The 5,725-nt window shown below is 40.3% G+C and overlaps 1 long non-coding RNA gene across 1 annotated transcript; it reads left to right on the forward strand.

Moving 5' to 3' along the window:
- Window positions 1–295: 295 nt before the first annotated feature.
- Window positions 296–5,237, forward strand: LOC110007526 (uncharacterized). Its single transcript, XR_002281445.2, has 4 exons — window positions 296–595; window positions 712–784; window positions 1,074–4,968; window positions 5,094–5,237. It is a non-coding gene; the product is annotated as an uncharacterized LOC110007526 (long non-coding RNA).
- The last annotated feature ends 488 nt before the right edge of the window (window positions 5,238–5,725 follow it).

Genomic DNA, 5,725 nt, shown 5'->3' on the forward strand with positions numbered 1-5,725 from the left:
AGAACTATCACAAGGATATCCAACATTGAAACCACATTTCTCGACATTATTCGAAAATGAGTTTTACTTTGATCGTTTAGAACCTCAGTCTATACAAACTGCACCCCTACCTTAAATAAATAGTCTCAATCATTATATACAGTCTTTACCCTAAGAAGGACATCGACCTTTTTTGTTAGAAGCACGACCCCGAGGGCATTAAAGGAAAACAATTAGGGTTGGTAGGGGCGTTTTGGGAATATGCAAAACATGCAACGCACTCTTTTTCATGAAAATCACAATTAATGGATTGGAATTAAGGAAAAGCACACTGTGTAAAACTGCCCTGAATATCATGTAAAAATCTGGGGCATTGATGTTTATCCCATCCTCTCTCTGTGTGTCTAACAACCACTCCCTCGTACTTGCCTTTGCAAACGGTGGTTGTATTTATACAAGGAACAAACTTCACGGGTCACAAGCCTCTTTGAAGCCTTTCTCTCTCTTCTCACCCTCTCTGCACTTGTCTCTCTGTTCTCTCCGCACTTGTTGGCGTCAGTTTTTTTTCTTTGCTTTTCGGATCGGAGAATGGCATCCATGCCTGGAAAGGATCAAGGTTTCCTACGGCCTGGACTTTCTTTACTTCTTTTGTTTCTTTCATATTCAATTATCTTAGACTGGGCGTATGATAAATGAGATTGTGTATCGCACTTCATTTGTTTTGTAATTCAGGAGAAACGTTTAAGCAGATTTCAGAGGATGAAGAGGATCTCATCATAAGGATGTATAGCCTCATTGGGAATAGGTAAGAGATCCTCCCTTTCTCTCTTTAATGATTACATACTCATTGGCCCGGCCTAGCCCTAGCCCTGGACCTGTACAGCCGGGTCAGGGCTGGTGTGGCCGAGGCCTGACCCTTTGCCACTCTTATTACAGTCAATCGGCAGGCCCGAGGAACTTGGGCCGCTCCAAGTTAACTCACTCAAGTCGGAAATCGCCGAGCATATTGTGTTTTCCATACTTGATAGAAGTTATACAAACCAAAATACAAGAGTTTTTAAATGACTATAAATTGGGTTTTCCTGCTTGCCCAGGGAGGATACCAGGGAAAAGCGCAGAGGAAATAGAGTGGTTTTGGACGATGAGGGAGCATGAGGAAGACGACAATGCATCATCCATCACTGGTTTTGTGTGCCCTCTTAACATGGCTGAGAAGAAGAAGAAGAAGAACGCAATTGAGGCTGATTGTCCTAATACTGCAGTAACTACTCATTTAACCAAACCCATCGCCTGAAATGTTTCTATCTAATATTGGTTCATTTACTGATAAATTTGGAAGTCCTGAGGTGGGTAATTTTGTGAAGTCATTCTCTATTGCCGGTAGGTCTTTTGTTAAGTTATCCTCTCTCCTCCATAGGTTCTTTTAGTAAGGGAAATTTGGACCCTCTCTATTTCTCTTCTCTTACCCAGTGAGACTGAGCTGGGTTTCTTATCCCGAAAGTGTATGAAGAACGTACTCTAGTGAAGAGGGTGTACCCGTGAATGTAAGCATTCCATAGGGGGGATATTCTTAGGGAATATTACATCTTCTTTAGATTTTCCACACATCACTATTTACTATTATAAGCAAGCCACAATCACTCACACCCATTAGATGTTAAATTAGATAGTTTGAGATGTGTTATGAAGATCGAGAATTTTTTCTTTTTTAATTTGAGTCTAGTCACTAACACGCTTACAATCGCCCAACTTAAAATCAGACGGGCAAGAGTGATAGAAAACATTTTCACATGAAAAAGTTATCTCATGTGGTTAAGTATAGAAATATTTTTACATCAATTAGTTTCCAATTGGTGTGAAAAGATGCACTAAGACCAATTAGTATGAAAATATTCCCACACTCAATTGGTATGAAAATATTCCCACACTTAACCATATGAGAGAATTTTTTCATGTAAAAATATTTTGTAGAAAATGTTTTCACACACACCAAATGTGCCTAGTCACTTATAGAATTTTTCCTAAATAAATATCATAAGCTATGGCACCTCGCCTGGGTTTTTGCCCAGAGCTAAAGTATGTTTGAGCTCCGTCTTGCTTGCGGGTCATGATTGGCCCGGTTAAGCAAAAACTTTTTTATCTTCATGCGTGGCCTGGGCCTTACAAGAGAAAAATAGTCTTCTTTGCAAAACCTTGCTAAAAACGGTGGTTTGTTGTCAAAAACTCTTATAATCTCATAAAATGTCTTTTATTCTAGATCATTAAATTTGAATCGTCATAAATGGTAGATATTTTGTGAATCTATGAACAATTTGAAATGAACTATTTAAATTTGAAATGCCTTTTTCTTTTTGTTCTCGTGTCATATTGGTTGGGGTCGAGATGATGAATTTAACTGTAATCTCAAACTAAAATTGCATATTGGTTGGGGTCGAGATGATGAATTTAACTGTAATCTCAAACTAAAATTGCAATATCTGATGAGATTTGAGATTCGATTTCACTCTTTCTCATAAATCATAGGGCCTTACGCTAGTCGTTTCCTTCATCTTTTTACAAGGTTTGTTCCATATCTTGATCGCATTTGTGAATGCATACATCAGTACCTTTTTGTTGGTATTCTGTTTTGAAATTGTCGGTATTATTTTGTCGTAATATCCTTCAAATCATATTATCTGAACAGTATAGTATTGTAGAGAGAGAAGTAATAGGTGTGTAATTCCACATAGAGAATAGATTTATGTGGTTTGCGAGGGTGTAATGGCACTTCGTTATGTTGCAATCAGCATCCTTGGCCGTCCATCGGTAGAGTCGTGGTGGGAAAGGGGCCAGGGTCTTACTGAAAGTACCCTCTGTACTTTAGTTGCATGTTGTGGCTTTTATTTTCATTGACACTTTTAAAAACTACTAACAATTAAAAAAATGGGTAGAAGCATGTATTCCGAGTGAATTATAAGAAAAAAAAAAAAAAAAAAAAAAAGAAAAGAAAAGAAGGGGGGAAATTATGTATATATGGTAGCAACTCTAGCACTGCCAGCACCAACGCCACAAGATTAGACCACCGGTAATTCCAAAAATTAATCCAAACACGAAAAAGAAACAAAGCTTGGGAAGAAGGAATAGAAAAATCCCAAGGCCAGGGAATGTAGATCCGGCACCGGTGGTGCACTCGTTGGTGACAGTAGTGCTGGGATAATCCTGCACTGCTACCGCTAACACGGGCGATGCCGGTATCCAAGTTAGGCATCCTAGGGAAACCAAAGAGAAAGAGCACTAGCGTGGGGACCAGCAGTTCTAGCGTTGCCAGCAATAACTTGGTGTGATGACCAGTGTTGCTACTACTAACTCTAGCGTTGCCTCCTGTAGATCTGTCTGCTCTGACCTCCCCAGGATCTAGAAAACTCACAGAATAAGGGAAAAATGGATTTTTGCTTGATTCTACCTCGGGCTTAAGGTTTTGATGCCCCACGAGCTCGATAATCCCCACGGTGGGTGCTAGACTGTTTATACATGAAGAATTCCATAGAGAAAATCTAACCTTCACTTCGTTCTCATGTGCAAAATTTTCAATAAAAATGGTAGAGGATAAGGGTCCCATCGAATTGTAACCCGAGCGAGGATTCGATCGTCATACCGCTCTCGTACGGATTATTGGTAATACCAGCTTAAGGGGAAAATAAACTGACAATCCACTAGAATACTTGAGAAGAGTTTTTCGATAAGAGAGGGAGAGATTTGGGAAAAGGGGTTCAAAGTAGACTGAAAAATAAATGAGAAATGAACAAAAGCTAACCTTAAGCTGGGCCCCCAGGTCCGGCACCCGGAGTCGGTGGTCGATTCAGAATTGGGTCTAGTGCGCCGACTCTTTCTAGTATTTTGGAGTTTGTCGGGTAGAAGATATTGTTATGTGATAGCTTGGTACGTGGTAGTGGTGAAATTTGGGTTTTAGGATGCTGGGATTAAGGCTTGGGCTTAGGTCTCAGGGTCCGAAGATTTGAGTATTGAGTGCGGCAAAGTTTTTGCTAAGGTTCTAAGTCTCAAAAGTTCTTTCAATTCGGAGCCCATGACCCCTATTTATAGAGAAATAGTCCTTAAACAGTATCACAAAGTTTCGGTTGAATCTGGGCCATCGATTCTCAACACCACCGGTGACAACTTTAGCATTGGTGTCAGCAACTCTGCTACTATTGTACCATCAATCACTTCAAAGTCACGTGTACAGTGCCAATGCTGTTGATGAGTCACTTAGGCGTGTCCCAAATGTCTTCTTTCATTACTGAAAACACTATTCTGATGGTCGTATGTAGGTTGTCTTCACTTATTGACAACGTTACTACCATGAACGTTGTCACTGCCGCTGGTAACGCCACACTTTCTAGTAATTGTTGCCACCAGCATAGGCACTGGAACTGGCAGATCTGTCTTCCTTTCCTTCCTCCTGCGTTGCCAGCTCCAACTCTGGCGTCAGCACTACCAAATTTCATTCTAATGATTTCATTTCAATAATTGTGCTTCCCATTTAATGAAAATATTGTTCCTAAGGTGTATGGAGGAGATTTTCTTCAACGTTGCTACCTGCAATGCTGGCGTTGGCACCACCAACTTTGGTTTGTAATCATTCAAACTCAATTATTGGTCCTTTTCATTTAATGATAACATGTTCCACAGGTGTTTGGACATGATTTCGTGGAGCGATGCCACCAATAGTACTGATGTTGGCACCACCAACTCTGTGTTGTAATCATTCAAATTCAATTATTGGTCCTTTTCATTTAATGAGAACACAATTATGAGATGTATGAAGAATATTTTCTTTTGCGTTGCTACCTGCAGTGCTGGCAATGACACCACCAGATATGGGTTGTAATCATTCCAACTCAATTATTTGGGTTGCAGAGTCACTATTCATAACGTCTGAGTTTGATTAGGGCAGAGTTGGCAACCTCAACCAACACTGCACTCCCATGACTCCTCGGGCATTGCTTTCCGGTGAGTATTCAAGCCAGTGGCTTAGATAATCATTTCAGACACTATTGCTTCCAATGTTGCCACCTCCATCGTGGGCGTTATGGGTACTAATGCTGTGGTTTTTGACGTTGTTGGAGATCACTCAGGTGTTGGGGACTGCAGATCTGTGGCGTTGGTGGCCCCCTCTTCAGCGTTGCAGTGGCTTATCTAAAGACCAAATAGTCATTTTCTCAAACAAATTCTCCATAACTCTCAAATCGTATACCATATCAGAGAAATTCTTGAGCTGTTGAAAAGCTTGTGACATCTACTTTCATTTAGAACCAAATTCAAGTCCGAAAGACTGTTTTTTGAAAGGTCCAAAAAGCTCGAGCCTAAAGGAGCTGATTTCCATCGTTTAGGTATCAGGATTGTGCACAAGTTTATTTCTAAGGTATTTGATGATCTTAACGTTTATCATGTTAGAATAGTTTCAGGTTATTATAGTGCCAAGGTCTTCGGTTTCTTAGGACTCCCTCAGCCGGGGATGGGGTGTCTACTGGTAGTAATACATATGAACATGTAGTTTGATCAAGGACTATGGACCTAAGTATCAAATACGAGAGATGAGTGTAGCTCATTTAAGGATGTAAGCACGAAGGGAGTGTTTCGATGGAACCTGATCTTAATGACCATCCTCCCAATAATGTCCAGCAATATGATATCCTGCAGGTGATGATGATCTCATGATAACGTCTCCATATTTTCCAAGAAGAAGCAGGTTTTGATAATCAATCCT

The sequence above is a fragment of the Amborella trichopoda genome, chromosome 1, assembly GCF_054954075.1.
Source record: "Amborella trichopoda isolate Santa Cruz 75 chromosome 1, AtrichopodaSantaCruz75HAP2 v2.0, whole genome shotgun sequence".
NCBI lineage: Eukaryota > Viridiplantae > Streptophyta > Magnoliopsida > Amborellales > Amborellaceae > Amborella > Amborella trichopoda.